Below are 20,319 nucleotides of genomic sequence, written 5' to 3'. Positions count from 1 at the left end.
GAATATGTCGCAAGTATTTGGGATCCTTGGGGCATTTGGAAAAAACAATCAGCAAAGTCCAGAGAAAATCTGCTAGATTCGTTAAAAATTGTTATGATAAGAACACAAGTGTGACCGGTCTCTTAGGGGATTTATGCTGTGAACCTCTTGAAGTGCGGAGGGAAGAAGCGAGGCTTAGATTTTTAGAAAGGTTCAGAGCAAATGAGTTTAAACGATGACACAAAAGGAATTATTATGACCCCACACTACTTAGGTAGTAGATAAGACCACAAAGATAAAATAAGGGAGATAGATTCCAGTACAGATACACATTCTTTCCCTGAATAATGAGGAGTGATATTGTTAAGAAAACGAAGTCATTTTAGAAACACAAAAAACATTTATTTTACCAGTCGGAACAAAGTAAACATTGCAAAGGTATAAGGTGTATTCGTATGTGCATGTGTATGTTAGTTTGATTGTGGATAACATAAATTTGTGGCTTTTGCATGCGGTTTTTTTCTTTCTTAATTACGGGTGGTGTCCTAACACCACCCGCCACACGCCCTTGCGCCGGATTTCGAGGTATTAAGTATATGTAGATGCAGATGAAGATTATGCCTGGGAGTGATAGCATTAAAAGTTGCATTGGCTACCCACAAATTTTTGAACTTAAAAAAAACTGACTTATCTGACTGACTGACTGAGAGGAAATCGTTTTCCTATTTCTAATAATAAAACCATATTTCCCTATTGCTGAATCATTTATTTAGGCACCGAACCGCCCACTGTAAAATTCTTGAATTAAAGTATATTGCTGGTTGAAGAATCCGGCTGAGGGCTAATCTCCCCACTCGCAATTATATCCAGAATTCACCGTCGTCCATTCTGGGTTAAGTCCCGTCGGCGTCAACTCCTCCTCACTCCCTTCTCTCCATCTCGACATTTGCTCCACATGCACCCCTCCACAGCCTCTACCCTCCCCTCCCCTTCGGGGGCGACCCTTTCCCCGGCGCCCCTCCTGCTTGGAAAGAAAACAATGGGAAGAGAGTTCCTTCCCTCGCCTTCTTCAACCGCACGGAGCGCCTTTGTGTCAGAAGAAAGTTCCGCCTTCCTGTCCGAAAGTGCGCGAACGCTTGTAAAATAAAAAAAGGTGTTGGAATGAAAAAAAAACGCACACCCTCCTCAAGAGTGTGTGTTTTTCATTTTCAAGTGATTCCAGTGCCCCTCCTTTATTTCCCGCCGCCTTTAGCATTGACCCACATTTCCGCTCCAGGAGTTTACCCTTCCAGTCATCCCACTGGGTGAGTGAGATGATTTCGCTTCGCCAATTGCGCTCTTTTCCTTGTGAGTGGCTCATCTCTCGCGTCTCTTTCAAAGACCAGGAATCCGCACCCGACGGATTCCGTGAGAATGGATTGGATCTAAATCTACAGCATACACCACAAGCATCCGAAAGAACTGTCAGGAGGGTTCCCTGCTAGGACGCCAACCGTGAGGAAATGAAGGAGTTGTCGGAAAGATAAAGGGGAGATAAGAATTACCTCGTTAACGTTTTGTTTCTTTATATTTCGGCCGTGGATTTTGTGAGGGAGTAACCACCGCTAGCTGTTCGAAAGCCTATTCATTTATTTGGGAAGCCTGTTCGGAAGCATAATCCTTTATTTGGGTCGCACTTGTCTACCCTACCGGTAGGGCTCATATCTTTATCATTGCCTTCAATTTCCAAGGAAACCACTCTAGCAATATATTTGTGCTAAATTTCACCCTGAGAGCCTCCAAGGGCTCGAATCGCAAATTACATAGTAGTACGATACGTAACGCTTTGTGTACGTCATTTTTAATGTGTTACGAATTGGAAGCTCTTATATTTTGCCCAACTCTTTAATCGATTATTATTATATATTAGGGAAGTGTTTTAAACTCTTGCAGGATATTCCATGCAGGGTCTACGTAAGGAAACGTGAGAAAGTTTACTCATTTTCGCTATTACTTTTGGTATATATAAATAACAAATGCTAACTTCATCAAGATACTAGGTACTCTTAATCATGAGTACTACGTATGAGTCAAATACAACTGCATAAAGATCCAGTGATCATTTTTACTCACAGATGCCAACCGTTTAACTTTTTCTAAGTTTCCAAAGGGTGGTCTATAAAAAGGATTTGTACTTTACAAACTGTATTGAATTCTTCAAGAATTTATATATATATATATATATATATATATATATATATATATATATATATATATATATATATATATATATATATGTGTGTGTGTGTGTGTATATAAAAAAAAATATATATATATATACACACACGTACAGCAAAGTTAAATCTTTATCGGTAAGTAAGAAAGGGAGATTAACGATAGCAGTTAGAGATAAGGCGGGTAGGGTAATAGTTGACATAGGAAAGATCCAAGAGAGATGGAAGGAATATATAGAACTGTGTAGTAAAGAGCGTAGACCAACAAAGTTGGACATTGAAAAGGAACATGACGTAGAGGAAGATAGCTTAAGTCCAGGCGAAGTAGACAATGAGATAGAAAGGGCATTAAGGGAGATGAAACTAAATAAGGCCGTGGGGGTGGATAACATTCCCGCAGAACTTTTAAAATGCTCAGGAAAATGTGGGAGGAAGAGGCTATATTGGCTGATCCGTAGTATTTATAAGGAAGGAATCTGGCCGGAAGACTTTGTGAGATTAGGTTTTGTTCCTATTCCGAAAAAGGTAAAGACTACATCATGTGAAGACTACAGGACAATAAGTTTGATATCCCTCGCAGCTAAAGGTGTTCTCAGGATCATAAACAAAAGGATAGAGAGTAGGGCAAATGATTACTTAGGGGATGATCAGTTTGGGTTTAGGAAGGGGAGAGGTACGTGTGATGCCATTGCAGTAATGAGATTGCTAATCGAGAGGAATATGGAACACAACCAAGAGGTATTTGCCTGTTGCGTAGATATCAAAAAACCGTTTGATAGAGTGAATTGGGAAAAACTAATGAGTATATTGCAGAAAATAGGAATAGATTGGAGGGAAAGTCGGCTAATCCGCGACCTGTACATGTCTCAGACTGCTCATGTGCGAGTGGGGAACGGGGAGTCTGCTTAGGCAGTGTTAGGAAGAGGTGTAAGGCAGGGTTTCCCATTATCACCGTTGCTGTTCAACTTGTAAGCAGAGGAAATGATTAAAGAAGCATGGGAAGAACTGGAGGTAGAAATGAAAGTGGGCGGGGAATTCGTAAAATCAGTTAGGTTTGCTGATGACCAAGCTTTAGTATGTCGGTCAGCCAAGGGGCTGCTAGCATTGCTTAGTGAACTGGAAATTCAGTGCGACAGGTATGGGATGAGAATCAACATTAATAAAACAAAGGTTATGCGATTTTCTAGAAAGAAAAGGCCAAGCTTAACATTAAAATAGGACGGAATAAACTAGAGCAGGTAGAACAGTTTAGGTATTTTGGAAGTTTTTTGGACCAACACGGTCAAAGTATTTAGGGCGTAAGGAGAAGAATTGCGCAAGGCAAAGAGGCTTTCTCAAGGAGGAGGGAGTTGATGATGGGGACGTTGAGTAAGGATGTTAAGAAAAGGATCGTAAAAATTTTGGAATGGATCGTAGCTATGTATGGCTATGTAGCTATGTATAAACGTGGTCATTGAAGCAGGAGGATAGACGTAGACCTGAGGCTTTTGAAATGTGGGTGTGGAGAAGAATGAAGAAGGTGAAATGGACAGAGAAGAAAACAAACGAGGAAATACTTGGTATGGTGGGCGAAGAGCGGGGTTTGTTGGGAGAAATCCTATGGAGGCAGCAAGAGTGGATGAAGTGGGTGTTGACCGGTAGCGGGATATTGAAGACTGTAATTGAGGGGAGAATGTTAGGCAAATGAGGAAAGGGAAGGAACAGGATAGGGATGTTGGACGGGATGAAGGCAGGAAGAAAGTACTCAGCTGAAGAAGGACCTGATGTAGAGTGGGATGTTGTGTTTAGCTAGGGGCCACAAATTATTTAATTAGTAATTACGTTCATCCAAAAACCTACTTTAACCGGTAGATTACCTAATAATAATATATATACACAGAATTGTGCATAAATTATAGATGGCGTTAATTATAATAACCAAAATTATTTTTTTTTACATAATGTTATCTGCCTCTTTGGTGATAGCTATTAACAAGGATATATCCTCCTGAAAAGTTCAAGGATTTTTATCGCTTTTTTCGCTCAGATTTACCGTTCATAATGAAACCGCATTTAGTAAACACTCTTCCATGGAGTATGATCTTATGCTCTCCGGGCGCATTGTTGTTGAAAAGGTTATTCGGGTGTTCCACCGGGTCAGTACCTCCACAGATGATACCAACGTTTCGGAAAACGAGTCGTTTTCCGACCTCAGGGTAACTTTAACTGTAAATATATAACTTAATAATATTAACTGTAAATACTCATAATTATTTCGTAAGTACAAATAGTTTGCACTTTTAAGTATTTTTATTTACAACGTTTGTAAATATGCAGAAAAATTTAAGAATAAATAGCGCAGAAAAGCTGAGCATCGAAAGGTAATAGCATTGAAAGGAAGCATGGAGCATAGGCAGGAGGAGAGTCACTGGTTTTGATCTCGCCCGATTTCACGACTGCTTATTTAAGGTTTCTCCCATATGCTTATCAGATCATTTCCTAAAATATATTTGTTGATTAATGGGTAAGATTCCGCAGTGCCGTATTGTCTTTGACGTCGCCAATTTCAAACGAAAAATGACAGAACTGGTCAACAGGTGAAATTTAATTCCAGTTAAGTTTTTACAGGCTGAAATATATTAAACAAATACGGAGCCCACCTTACACATACGTGAATTAAAAACCATGTGGGTGAATATTAATTAACGGTGTTACAAGTTTTGATTGTTTACACCACGTCCGAAGTTAGAAGTCATAATCATATCAAATTATTCGTGCGGTGATATCTTCAACCGCAAGTTCGGAGAACTTTTTACCTTGCCATTTCTAAAAACCGCGATCCGCAAAGGGTATTTGATACCTACTGCGTGTATTGAGTTTCAACTTTATAACCGATGGAACAACCATAATGGAGGTAGGTACATGCAACTCAGCCTCAGGCTTCAGGAACCTTTTGTTTAGGTCAAGAAAGGATAAATTACACCCCTCTTGCTCTTAAGCTACTTCTTGCTACTACCGTTGCACGCCTTCCATAATATCAACAAACAATGTTTTGAGGGATACGCTTTGAAACGAACACAAACTATATTAGCGCATAGACTTCTAAAGCATCCCCAAGTTCTGATCCCTATGATTAAGCACGGCATGTGATTAATTCCTCATCCGGGTAGGTAAGGTTTCCAATTACCTCAGCTAATACTCTACAATGACAACCACACGGATATAAAGAGAATGCTTAAATCGAAGATACTCAATCTCTTTCATTAACAGGCAAAGTTTTTTAAAGAGACTGTTGATAAAATTTGACAAAACGATAGCGAACATAAAAGATACTATCTTTTAATAAAAATCAAAAGAGTTTTGGGGTATACAAACAAAAAATGGTATTTAGTTATGAAAAAAAAGAAAATATAGCAATACATCTATATGAATTAGTTTTTTTAGTAGCTCACAGCAGACGAGGGGCTGGTTGTTAACAAAATAGCAACGATTCAATGCCAGCTTTTGATGTCTGACCCTGGGTATACTGATAATGAAAGAAAATGTTAAGAGAAAAACAGACAAAATGATAATTTTACCGTGAATTCGACTGTACATGGCTTGAATATTGCTTTAAACGAATGATGCTCTGAATTAAAAAGGAAATAAAGATGCTTAAATTAATAAAAACTGGTCGGTTTCTGGTTTAAAAACGAGATGTGTTCGAAAACTATCCGACCTGCGTTAATATCTCCGCATTGGTGCTTGTCTTCGTCATCCGGGCCGTGGTATACTTCGAAGCAATCCCCATTCGCTTGAACCACACGCTCCCAGCGGTGCTTCCACATCTTAAAGGAGTCCTCGAACAAAGAAAGATTTTGGAGTGACCTTCAGCTCGCGCGTCGCATTACTCGGAATCGTCTCGAACCGCTTTCCTTTGAGTGCCATCTATAACTTTAGGAGCATTTAAAAGTCACAAGGAGCTATGGCGGGACTGGACGGAGGAGGCTGTTGAAGCCGTACAATCTTTTGTCTCCCTAAAAAGTGGTGCGCAAGGTTCGATGAATGCGCTGGCGCGTTATCGTGTTGAAGAAGCCAGTCACCGAGTGACCAGAGACGCGGTCGTTTTCTTCTCACGGCATCACGGTCTCCTCAGATCTTCAACGTAATATTTTTTGTTGATTTTCAGACCTCTTGTAGGAAATTAGTAGGGCATAACACCCTCACAATCTTAAAAAAAACGCACCTTTCGGACAAACCTCTTGTACAGAAAACCAGGAATGCTCACTTTTTTTAAGCGATTATACCTCTGTAAGGAATGCATTATTTGCGAAAGTTAAGCCAAAAGTTAGGATAATTTGGTGTAAAAATGTTCGCATTGCTTTCAGTTAACGTGCAAACTTTCTTAATGAGATTTTAAAAAATATTTCTTCAAAGTCTTGTTTTTTTCTTCGGAATCAATGGAGGAAGCAGCAGACCGCTGGGGCTTCTCAAAAACTATATTGGTAATCCGTGGCCTCGATCAAAAAAATCGTCGCTGGAAGTGATATTTTTATGCTTAAGTTGACGCCTTTCTTTAGCCAAACTTGGTTGAATATAATTGCTATTTTTTACAGATACGTACACTTAATAAAATGATCCAGAAATTATACAGTTGAACGATTATATTTTTATTATGAGTGTGTTTGAGCAACATTTGATTGTTCTTGTGATGATTGATAATACAATTTGAGAGGAATGACTTTGGGAAACGATTTCAGGTACTAAAACACCGTAAATATTTTGGGTAATACCATGGATGGAGCAAACTACATCAGAGGAAGAGGAGAAGAAAGGAGTAACTTCCATGCTCCGATGATTTTTTCAAAGCTCTTAAAAAGGAGCCTCGTTCAAATCATGGTTTCATCATTTGTTCACACAAATTGATAATTATATTACCTAGACTCTAAAAAAATAAAAAAATTAAATTATAACTATTCAAGTAATCCGTATGTTTATTAACATTAAATGAAGAATGCAATGTTTATTTCCACTGTTCTATATATTGGTACTACTAGTTTCAGCGCATCATCAGAATTACAAATTAAACAAGTCGCGGTCCATTTATACGTTTCCGTTACCGGCTATATTGACTAAATTCGTGTGCATTGATCTTTGAAATATTTTACTTTATTGGCATGCCTTGTCGCTAATATGAAGCGTGTTCAGCATTCTAGAAATATCTGTAACGTTGGGATGGAAAGACAATTAATCATGGAATCGATTCACTTACCAAAAAAGAAGTCAGATATCTATTTAAACAAAACAGAAGTCATTAAATTCATTTTTACATTTCGTTGTGCGGAATTGTGATGGTCGTTGTAATGGAGAGAGTCGTGGTGAGAGAGAAAAATCAAAATTTTCGAAGTTTCAAATATTTCTCAAATCAAGCAAAATTTTAGGTGGAACGATCCAAATTAATCAAAAATTCACGTCTGTTGTTTTATTTCCTTTCTCTGCAGACCGGGAATATTGGTATCGGGAGGCGAGATCCACCCTGGACGACATCCTGTCAATGGGCTCCGGGGAGGGAGGCCCGGGCGGAGGGACGGGCGCCAAGGGGGAGCCGGCGTGGGAGGTGGGGGTGGCCCGGAACGTGGTGCTGTTCGTGGGCGACGGGATGGGAGTGTCGACGGTGACCGCGGCGAGGATACTGAGGGGGCAGCAGCTCGGCGGATCGGGGGAGGACCACCAGCTGGCCTTCGAGAAGTTCCCCAACCTCGCCTTGGCCAAGGTGAGAACCTCCATCATTCTGTTGGCGTGGGAGTGGAAGAGGGATTCGCCTCCTCTAGCCCTTTGGGTCCGTTCGGTGTTTTCCCGATTGGCATCCGCTCGATGCCAATCGGGAACACTCGGAAGGAAACGGAATGGCAGTCATTGTTAGAATATACGTGAGTCACGTGTTCCCGCCACGTATATGACTGAAGTATGGTGTTTGACTCGTTACTGCTGAGGTTTTGAAGTTCAACTCAAAGGATAAGAGTTTAATGTACGGAAATTACGTAAAAGGGTCTTTAATGATATCGAAGGCATTAATTCTAGCGTGAATAATTATTATTTATGTTTGGATACAGAGAATATTAGGTAAATTTCATGTAACATTAGAAATCAACTTTGTACGAGATTATTAAATATTTAAGACGGCTGTCAGCTATTCCGTTCAAGAAACCTATATCCTATCCGATCTCGAGGGTTCCATTGAAAAAAGTAAGGTATCGCACATTTTTATATATTTTTAATTTCCTAATAATTGAAAAATAAGGATATGTTTACGCACGCTGAAATATGTCTCTAAATAATAAGGTTAAATACGTAAAAAAATAAAGATAAAAGCGAGTCATGCATAATTTTTTGCATTCAAGTCAATCTCAATAATTATTTTATTTTTATAATCAAATTCTTTCGATCTCGAAGGTTTTCCTATAAAATAGCCGCCGTTATCGTACCTAACTCTGTTCAATTCACCCACGTATTCCATCTATTCCATCTGACTCACCTGGAGACCTGGGTGTTGTTTCTGAACGCGGACCTTAAGATACTTCATGAGTCATGTAAATGGATTCAGTTTGTGGGGATGTCATGCAGATAACCGGAAAAATAGATGTATGTGCAGCAAGCCTTCTGATGACATTTGGCATGGAACCAGATGGGCAATGAACCCATTGAAAGGGATGATGAGTAAGAGGTGCTTCGTGGGATTAGAAAAGTAAATAGGATGTAAAGAATTTAATTGGAAACAACGCCGTGAAAAAAAATATTCTTAAAAGTACTCATTTTGGCATTTTTTTATCCAACGTGAGAATCATCGTCCTACTGACAGAAAAACCGTCCAGTGAAAAATGGATTTAATTTAACATTCGAATTCACTCGCTCAAATTTTTTAAATTAATTTATTTTGATACGCAACTCAACTTGGATGAAGCTTCCGCAGGCACTGTTTACACAACACATACGTATGACATGTCGGAGTGTTTTATCCGTCGGCCCAAATGCTGAAGACTCACGCTTCTCATATCACTTAATGCCGCGGAGAGAGACTGAATAATAGGTATCGCGAGGTGAACTCGTCGCGGCATGGTAGGTTTAACAAATACACCAAGTAATAAATATTTGTCTCTTAACTAGGCCACTGTGCTCAGTCTGTTTTGAAATGGATGAATCGGGAATAATTATTAACGTTAACTATAAATAAGTGTAGTGCGTTGATGACAAGAAATACAAAGAATTCAATTCGTCTGTCTACGAGGGTCATCCGGAAAGTAGTACCCGTTCGTGCCGCATGAAGTGCTGACGACGCGAGTAGCCGCTGGACGAGGTCAGATAGCTTCAGTGGCTTGTCTGCCTTCTCTGAGCCAAGTTGCGTGACGCTAGCATTGCCTGTGTTGTTTCTGTGATTGTTTACAATGTTTAAAAAAATTGAGAACGCCGCCAGTTGTGAAGTGAGGGCAGTGATTAAATTCCTCAATGCAAGAAACGTTCGCCCATGTGATATTCATCGCCAATTAAAGGAGGTGTATGGAGACAATGTAATGGACGAGTCGTCTGTTCGGCGGTGGTGTCGCAACTTCAACATGGGGAGGGGGAACACACACGACGATGAGCGTTCGGAGAGACCGTCTGTCATTACAGACCAACTGGTGAGCTCAGTTGACGAATTCGTGAGGAACGATCGGCGCGTCACAATTGATGACATCTGTGAGCATTTTCCCAATGTTTCTCGAACAATTGTTCATGAAATTGTTAAACACCATCTGCATTATGCAAAAATTTGTGCAAGATGGGTCCCTCGCGTATCTCAATGAGCTGGCGGCGAAGGACTATGCAGCAGGAATACAGAAACTTGTCACACGTTATGACAAATGCCTTAATTTGCTTGGAGATTATGTTGAGAAGTAGTTTAAAGTATCCTCTTTCAAATAAAATTTTTTATGTTTGTTAATATTTACTTTTGTGTCTTTATTTCACGAACGGGTACTACTTTCCGGATGACCCTCGTATAATCTTGTCTCGAAATGATTAAATTCAATGCAACAATTTTAGAGTGTAAAAATCATTCGCCTTGACTGGGATTCGAACCCAGATCCCTCAATATCCGGTCGAGTGCTTTAGCCACTTAAGCTACCGAGGCGTCCTCTTAAACTCTGAAACTGAAGGGACGCCTCGGTAGCTTAAGTGGCTAAAGCACTCGACCGGATATTGAGGGATCTCGGTTCGAATCCCAGTCAAGGCGAATGATTTTTACACTCTGACATTGTTGCATTGAAATGCACATTAGCGGATGACTCCGTTAAAAGTTACTGTTGCGGTATCTCCCGCAGTTTCTTTGGAATGATTAAATTAATTAATTATTAATAAATATAATGTGGCAAATATTTTGATAAAAACTTCAACTTAAAACGAAAATAATCCAAACCATTTCCATAGATTTTTTTTAATTTTCTCCAAGTCTCACGGCTACACATATAGTTTGCATAGCTTCTTAGATGAAGTCATTTTTTCACTTATTCAGGCCTTAAGGCTAACTTATCACAATACAGAATCACTCATCAACTTATTATTACTCTTGATTTGTTTTCAAATAAATTGTTGATGATTTAGCGGAATAAATATTCATTATTTTAAGTATTTCTGACCAAAATAGTCAGTAATTTTGAGTAAATCAATGGTGATACTCGTATGATCTCCATTAAATACGATAAACAAATGTTTTGGTGTCTATCTGCGCAAATGGTACTTCGGACATATTTTTCGAATCTTCTGATATGTTACAAAAGTTAATATTAATTAAATGGTTTATACATAACTCCTAAGATACTTGCATATTCACAATATCCACGGAACGCCCTCAAGGCTTCCGTATATGAGTAATACGTTGCCTCGAAGGGCAACTCTGATCGAATAAATCCGAATGAAAATTATTACTGAAAATATGCTAAATTCAAATAATGTTAGCATTCAATTGTATTACATAGGATTGTCTATTTCTAGATTTTATAAATTTTAACGTATTCCTAGAATGAATTATGCTCACAATGCAAAATATTGCTCACCTTCACCAGTATTCGAACCCGGATCCCTCGATTCCCGGCTGAATTCTTCAGCTAACTAAATAACTAATGTAACCTGTTCAAAGGTAAATAGATCGAAACCAGGTAAAGACAAATTAATTTCACACTTCAAATCCAGAGTTTCGGTATGCATCGGAGGATGACTTAATCAAAGTCACCGTCGCCGTATTTTCTGCAATTATTTGAATTTATGTGCATCTTTTACACTTGTATCTCCTTATTACGCAATTCCTAATATTTAAAAAGAAAAACTGAAATGCCCGTGATAAAAGTCTGATCTCCATGCCTTTGTCTTGGTTTTCAGTGAGTCGTTTGATTTTAAACCATTTTCTAAAAAACAAACATATATTTTGAGGCAAAAGATACATGATTAATAATTAAGCCATATAATCAAATGAAGTACTAAATACTTGCTCACTGTAAATTTCAAGAAAATCTAATCACCCATCACAATTGTCAAATAAAAACTTTTCAAACTACTTTATAATGCTAGTAGAAACATAATTCAATTGGTATATATTAATATTAAACATTATTTGAGATAAAAATTACCAGGAGACTAACTGTTCGCCAAAATTTAATCATTGAATACAATATTTTAATCGTAGTCTTCATAGTTAAATCTAGGTAAATAACATAAATAAAGTCTTCATGGTTTGCACATTATTTAAGGAACAACATTCATATTAAGGTCGCCATGCTAAAATAGTGTAAGTTTCAACTTATTCATATGAGTTCAAGACCAACACATACCGAAATAATTCCGAGATTTGCGCTTTCATGCCGGTCCTTCAAATGAAATAAACAACATTGAATTTGATAAGAATTGGAAATATCGACGAATGTATCGATGGAGCGCTTTCGTTTGAGTTGGTTCAGAATGAATCTGCAATGCATAAAAGCACATGAAAGAAGTATTTTACAGAAATAGACTCTAGGAAAAATGTACCAGGGAAATTAAAACATTTTAAGTGCGATAAATAGGCTTCTTGATGACCGAAATTTCAATCTTATAGCGTCTCTAACATCATACAAGATATCCAAACATAAGAGCGTGGGTGAAAATGACGTGAAATTATTCTCGATCAAACTCTTATTTCTTGGAAACGCCAAAAAGCGGACTATTCCGCAGAGTCTCTTGAGGTGGGGATTATTTTCCGCCATCTGTACGACGTGCAAGTCTTCCTAAGTATTCTGCAACGAGGAAAAAACACGCCCTCGTCGTAGGGATTTCTAATTACTTCCACAGGCTTTCTTCATGGTCCTCTCCTACAGACCCACTAACGAGAGAACCTTAGATCCCAGCCTTCAAGTTCCTATTAAAGAATCTAAAAATATAGTTCTACGCAGGGGAAGAGGAAAGGGCACATTTTCCCCGCCAGGGTGATATTCGTGGTGAGTCGCGACAATTTCTTCTCGTTTGCCACAAATCTTTACGCCTGCTCAGGTATTCCAAGATAATAATGCCCGAGAACGTGTCCAATCTAACTTTCCAAAGCAGGGTGCATGCAAGTGATGCTGTAACGAAAGCTATGACGTAAGCTGGTTCTTGTAAAAGCACTAGCAGTCAGGCACCAGGGACAAGGATCAGCGAATGCTCTCAGGAATGTGCCTACCTTTAGGAAAAACTAATTTGGAAAAAAAGTCGAAATGTCGCAGCAAATCCGTTGTGCAAACCATTAGCTTCACGCAATTTATAATCGAATGATCGAAAGAAAAAATAAAGTACATTTTACTCTAAATACATTATTTTAAAATGCCATAAAAATATAACAATAGAATTTCAAATACGTATTTTTTCAACACATTAGTTTATGTGGTGATATTTTATTAATCTTTTCCTACTCTCTTTCATAGAGTTTCCACCTCGTTACTCTAGAAATGATATTACTATGACTAAACTTTGGTATCATGGTTCTTTTTTGTTGAAGTATTAAAAGGAGCTAAACAATTTATATATGCCTATTAAGCCCCTTCAATGTTAAAATATTTCGTCATCGGCCACATCGGCACCACTGCCAGCCAAATACGTCGACTCACCATCACTGTATGATTCTACTCAAGGTGTGAGGTATAATACATGAGAAAAAGACGGGAATAGATTCAATAAGAAAACCTAGAACGCCTATTTCTGGATCTGGCCAAATGCCACAGTCGATTTTAACTAAGTGGGTGGGTACGATGCGTCGTTAATAAAACGCCGACGCTTTCTAGCCCGCGACCACTACTTTAAGGTAGCAGGGAAGGTAGCTCGACCATTGAAGCCAGGTTCTAGGAGATCCCTAATAGCTATTAAGTAAACGTATCGTACGTATTTAATGCTCAATAGACATTTTACGCGTCACTTACTCATCAAAATCCGATACGTAATAATTAAGAAAACTTTTCCTCACATTACTATTAAACAATAATTAAATTTGCTTACTATTTGCTATAAAATGAGCTCATGGATTATTGATTTTATAATTCATGTCTTATGCATGGGAGGGTGTTATAATGCTTGATAGTTTTTTATTCTTTCGCCCAGCTTGAATGTGTTATACATACATGTTTTCCTGCAGAGGGAATTTAACCGCTTCCTGAACCTTTATGTTTACGTACTGGTCATAAGTCGCCAAATTCAGGTAGGAATTTTTGAAACTAAAATAGCCGATCTTTTCTTCCCTGAATTTATTTACCAAATTATAGGAATTATTTCATTGTATCCATCTAATCCACAACCATTTCCACCAGTGATTCCCTCTGCCAATTCACTACGAATTAAATTTGAAATTCCTCCAAGTGCGCCTACCAAATTAACGATTACTGTGTCGCAAAATTATATTTTGCGTAAAAAACTGGACATAAATATATGCGCTATGTACCTCAGGGAAACAAATCTGTGTATTGCGATTCAATGAAATGGTCCACGGAAGCATCCACCGTGATTTCAACCGCCGAAGTATTTTAACTTTTCAGGGGCGCGTGGAACTAACAGGTAACACTGGAGTAAACTCCGATCGGACGAAGCCGCAAAGTCGACACCATTTTGCATCGACCCGGAGGCGAAAATCCACTCTCCCGCCTCCTCTTTGTTCAGTCAATCACCACAAGACCCCTCCCCGCAACACCCCTTTCCCCTCAGCCGCCACGCATCCTCTCACCCCATTCCTCGACTCATTCGTCACTCTCGAATCCCCTCCCTGATCCCCTTCCTCATTCAACACGCCTGTCAGGATTCCCTCCGAAAGAATATGCTGGATGTGTGTCCGCCGAATGCCAGCCTCTTTGGCAGTCGGAGCTGAAAAAATGTTTCCCTTCCCACACCTCTAAACAATAATTTCAGCTCCAGTGCATTTTCCAAGGTTTTGCTCGGGGTTTTCGACGTCTCCTTTGTGCGATACGGTATCATTAAAAGAAACGCCTTCCTACGTGAGCTGCGACGCAAATGAATGAACAAAATGGCCTATGATGGAATTTAAGGCTAATATAATGGTCAAATATAAGCGTTCTGCAAAGTATGAACTAATTCCATTTTGCATACGGCCCATTCAACGCTTAAACTCATGGTTTAAACTGGGTCTAAAAAAATCAATGTATAGTTAATTAGAAATCTATTTCCTCGGGGATTGATAGATAAATATATTGGAATAAGATATTTAAAATAATTTTACCCATAATCTTCCAGTGTTCATGGTTGACGATAAAGAGCGTATATAAAGAGCAAGAAGGCAGGACATAATTTGAGAGTTGAAATTGTGTATTCCTTTCGGAGTGGAATAAGGTGCATAGAAAAATAATGAAGAGAATAATTGTTGGCCACCACCAGGAACTTGTCACTTTGACTCTCGTGCATCGATTACTTTGTCTGCATAACTTGATTGTAAATATTTATTTTGTAATTTTGAACGTCCATTTATAAGGAAAAAAAAGAAAATTAGTTTTTTTCACTTTTAATTAAGAATAAACGAACTATGTTATTTGAATAATCGAGGAGACAACCTAATATCTGACGTCGACTAATTTTTCAAGAATTGTTTCATAAAGAAAAAATCATGGCTTCGTAAGTACACAGTTCATTATTTAGACAAGACCAGGGTTTCGGCATTCAACATCATCATCAGGTGCCAACTCTTACAGACATCCATCATTAAATTTTCCATGTAGGCTTCCGCGGAGATTATTGATGTAGGAAGTGGTTCTTTCGGGTTTTCTTCCGCGTGTATCCATTTTTCGGACGATATTTCGCCAACGTTCCAGTTGGCTTCCTCAGGTCCACTGAAGTGCCGATGCAGGTTTTGGTCCAATATATATACCCTCCGTTTGGCGCCTATTTTTAGGAGGTGTGCTCTGATTCGTTGAAATCCTTGAGGACACGTTTCCACGCGCTGGCGAGGGGGTAGCCGTCCTCGCGGTTGAAATTTCTGGGCGTTTTTGCAATTTCAATTGCCTCTCTGATGATCCTTGGGTAGTAGCGGCCTTCTTTATTCAATAAAGTGGCGTTGTCAAACTCAATATTATGTGTCGGTCCACTCCAATGATGTTCAGCCACCGCTGACTGCTGGAACTGTCTATTTTTTACGGCCCTTCTGTGTTCTTGGACTCGGCATTTCAGCGCTCTTGATGTTTGGCCGATGTAGGAGTTGCCGCAGCTGCATTTGATTTGGTAGATTCCTCCAGAGATGTCTTTTGGAAGGCGGTCTTTCGCGTTGACGAGGATATTGGCCACTTTGGTTACGCATTTGAACCTGGCTGAGACGTTGTGTTTCCGGAGGGCCCTCGCAATTTTTTCCGTTGTTCCGGCGACGTACGGCAGGATAGCGTGTGCCGTCGCCTTTTCCTTAGGGCTAGTCTCGTCGGTCCTCTCAGCCAGGAAACACAACGTCTCAGCCAGGTTCAAATGCGTAACCAAAGTGGCCAATATCCTCGTCAACGCGAAAGACCGCCTTCCAAAAGACATCTCTGGAGGAATCTACCAAATCAAATGCAGCTGCGGCAACTCCTACATCGGCCAAACATCAAGAGCGCTGAAATGCCGAGTCCAAGAACACAGAAGGGCCGTAAAAAATAGACAGTTCCAGCAGTCAGCGGTGGCTGAACATCATTGGAGTGGACCGACACATAATATTGAGTTTGACAACGCCACTTTATTGAATAAAGAAGGCCGCTACTACCCAAGGATCATCAGAGAGGCAATTGAAATTGCAAAAACGCCCAGAAATTTCAACCGCGAGGACGGCTACCCCCTCGCCAGCGCGTGGAAACGTGTCCTCAAGGATTTCAACGAATCAGAGCACACCTCCTAAAAATAGGCGCCAAACGGAGGGTATATATATTGGACCAAAACCTGCATCGGCACTTCAGTGGACCTGAGGAAGCCAACTGGAACGTTGGCGAAATATCGTCCGAAAAATGGATACACGCGGAAGAAAACCCGAAAGAACCACTTCCTACATCAATAATCTCCGCGGAAGCCTACATGGAAACTTTAAACAGTTCTACGGGGAAGAAATTGCCAGGCAGAGCAGAAGGTTCGAGAAACTTCGTAAGAGGAAGGACAAGCTGCTTTCTTCTCTGGCCTTTCTTGAGCGTTGCAGAGACTCCGATACCATCCCGTCTTTTGTCGAGGTGAAACACCATATCCAGTCTAAGAAAGCCCTAAGGATTCTCCGGAGAGCCAGCACAGCCCTCCTAAGGGAAAGGGTGCAGCACACGAGATGGACCATCCAAACACGCACGGAAGAGCTGTACGAGTTGCACTTAAGACTTAGTGCAGTCTTGAACATAACGGATTGGGACACATTGGATAGAATTACGTGGAATTCCGCTACAACAGCCTTCGTCTCAACTAGAGATAAACAAGTGAAAAAGTACGAACGCCTCCATGGCCTTCAACACCCTGGACTGGAGTCTCATGGCCCTAAAAAGGACCGTACAGTCGTGAACCTAACTGACATTCATCTGAGTGACGCCGCCATCAGCGTACTTTCCAAGGGACTGAACTTCGCCGTTGCTCCCGCCCGCCTACCAAAAGAAGAACTAGTGACTGAAGTCGAATACGCCGTCCGGAAGCTACCTAAGGAAGAGGCCGAGGAACTTCGAGGAGAAGTAAGCCGTATACTGCTCAATGCTAAAACTCCTAAACCCAACGTCACCCGAGAGGAGAGGAAAGCCTTGAGAGATCTCCGGACGAACGATGACATTATAATCACTCCAGCGGATAAAGGGAACGCAACGGTGTTGATGAAGAAGGATGACTACAATAGAAAAATCAACAGTCTCCTGAACGATGAGACTTACTCGGAAGAAAAACGGGATCCCACCTCCAGGATCCAAAAAGAGATTAAGCAAATAATTACACAGTCTTCGATCCCTCCAGAAGAGAGACGGTGGATCGTCGAATCGGCTCCCAAACCACCTAGATTATATGGCCTACCTAAGATCCATAAGCCAGGTGTCCCTCTACGACCCATCGTGAGTGCCATAGACTCTCCATGCCACAAACTCGCCAAATATTTGTCCCAGCAACTCTTACCGTTCTCTGGTAAGTCGTCAACGCACGTGAAGAACTCCGCTCACTTCATTGAGATTATAAAAGAGACCAAAATAAGCAAGGAGGATATTTTAGTGAGTTTTGACGTAGTTTCTCTCTTCACAAGCATCCCGATCGGTGAAGCAGTAGAGATTATCAAATCACTCACGAGTGACGGCCTCCCGAAAGACATCCCAAAGAAGGTGGAGTTTTGCCTGAGAAACGCTTACTTCACGTGGAACGGAAAATTCTACAGGCAAACAAATGGCGCTGCAATGGGGTCCCCACTCTCACCGGTGATCGCCAATCTTTTCATGGAAGCTTTTGAACGAAAAGCCTTGCAATCCTTCCACAAAAAACCCAAACTCTTTGTGAGATATGTGGACGACACATTTGTAATATGGCCCCACGGAAAAGAAGAACTCCAGAAGTTCCTGCACCACCTCAACGCACAAAATGGTGCTATTAAATTCACCATGGAGATGGAAACGGACAACCGACTGCCCTTTCTGGATGTCCTGGTCGAGAAAAAAGAAAATGGGTCTTTGGGACACTCCGTTTTTCGGAAAAAGACCCATACGGACCAATATCTCCATGCAGACTCCCATCACCACCCTCAACAAAAAGCCGGAGTAATTAAAACCTTACTCCACCGAGCATGCTCCCTCTCTGACGCTGCCTCCATTGGAAAAGAAAAACAACATCTGCTGAAAACGTTCCAGATGAATGGCTTCCGGCGTGACAACATTCTGAAGATAATGCACAGGGTGGAAGGAAAGAAGCGGATGGCCCTGGAGAGGACCGACGAGACTAGCCCTAAGGAAAAGGCGACGGCACACGCTATCCTGCCGTACGTCGCCGGAACAACGGAAAAAATTGCGAGGGCCCTCCGGAAACACAACGTCTCAGCCAGGTTCAAATGCGTAACCAAAGTGGCCAATATCCTCGTCAACGCGAAAGACCGCCTTCCAAAAGACATCTCTGGAGGAATCTACCAAATCAAATGCAGCTGCGGCAACTCCTACATCGGCCAAACATCAAGAGCGCTGAAATGCCGAGTCCAAGAACACAGAAGGGCCGTAAAAAATAGACAGTTCCAGCAGTCAGCGGTGGCTGAACATCATTGGAGTGGACCGACACATAATATTGAGTTTGACAACGCCACTTTATTGAATAAAGAAGGCCGCTACTACCCAAGGATCATCAGAGAGGCAATTGAAATTGCAAAAACGCCCAGAAATTTCAACCGCGAGGACGGCTACCCCCTCGCCAGCGCGTGGAAACGTGTCCTCAAGGATTTCAACGAATCAGAGCACACCTCCTAAAAATAGGCGCCAAACGGAGGGTATATATATTGGACCAAAACCTGCATCGGCACTTCAGTGGACCTGAGGAAGCCAACTGGAACGTTGGCGAAATATCGTCCGAAAAATGGATACACGCGGAAGAAAACCCGAAAGAACCACTTCCTACATCCATCATTAAATATATATGTTACCCTCAGGTGGGGAGGGAAGGGCCTCTGGAGATGACGACGATGCGAGTCAAAACCTGGTCGTGTCTGAATAAATTTCTGCCGATTTACTAAGTTACAATTTTTCAGCATAATATTAATTATTTACAGAAGTCAAATCTCAGACAACCAATTTCAGAATTTTCATTTAATGCTACATAGCATTTGGGAATATATTTAAAATACATCTAAACCAAAGATGAGTTAGGCAAGCATTCAAACCAGCCCTCCTATAAATATGGGCTTAAAAATAAACGTAGTCCATACTGGTTTCATGTGTTAATTAGACACTCGGGTGCTGATTCGAAGTAAATAATTATAAACTTAACCATTTGATAAATTTTTAAAAGTCCAGTATCCCTTTGAGGCTGCATTTTACGAACAGCTGTGGTACATACTAACAGAGTTATGTTTTATTAACGGTTGTTTTCGAATAAAATTAAATCTCCTGAAAGTACAAATTATCATATGAGAGAATAACCTTCTTCAAAAAAATTTGATGCACAAACAAACATTTTGGGGAACACTGTGATATCAGGTAATGGCCGCAAAAGAAAAAAAGCAGAAGTCGGTAATTTTGACGCTAATTGGCGACATTTTCACCTTTTACCACTTCGTTAACAGCATTTATACATTCAAAATTAAAAAAAACAAGTGAAAATTAGGATGTCTGAGGAATGAAATACGATACGGTATCCTTAACGGCTACTCCTGAAACTTCTTGGGCCCAGTGCTCTCCACACCTTAGTCTACAACATTTTAATTAACCGTGAATTATCGTATCCAATGCATTTGGACTACAACTTGGAATGACTCGAGCCTTAACCAGCGTAATGTATCATTGCCATCTGCTTTTCGCCGATACATTAACTCTCACTTTCCCGGATGCTAAACCGAGAAGCTATGAGGCATTTCAACGGAAACGAAAACTGCGACAATGAATTAATGATTCTCCGAGTCCAGTCGTGGCGCATGGGCAGCAACTGGCGAAGTGACCTCTCCGCTGAGGGACGAGAAAGTTTTAACCAGGCCGCGCCG

The 20,319-nt window shown here is 40.5% G+C and overlaps 1 pseudogene; it reads left to right on the top strand.

Annotated features, from left to right (window-relative positions):
* LOC139692355 (alkaline phosphatase, tissue-nonspecific isozyme-like) overlaps window positions 1-20,319 on the top strand; it is a 230,597-nt pseudogene that overhangs the window by 151,060 nt on the left and 59,218 nt on the right.

The sequence above is a fragment of the Hetaerina americana genome, unplaced genomic scaffold, assembly GCF_022747635.1.
Source record: "Hetaerina americana unplaced genomic scaffold, ioHetAmer1.1.p SCAF_4, whole genome shotgun sequence".
In the NCBI taxonomy this organism is placed as follows: Eukaryota; Metazoa; Arthropoda; class Insecta; order Odonata; family Calopterygidae; genus Hetaerina; species Hetaerina americana.
Note: the sequence above shows the minus strand (reverse complement) of the source record. Positions and strands in the feature narration are given on the sequence as shown.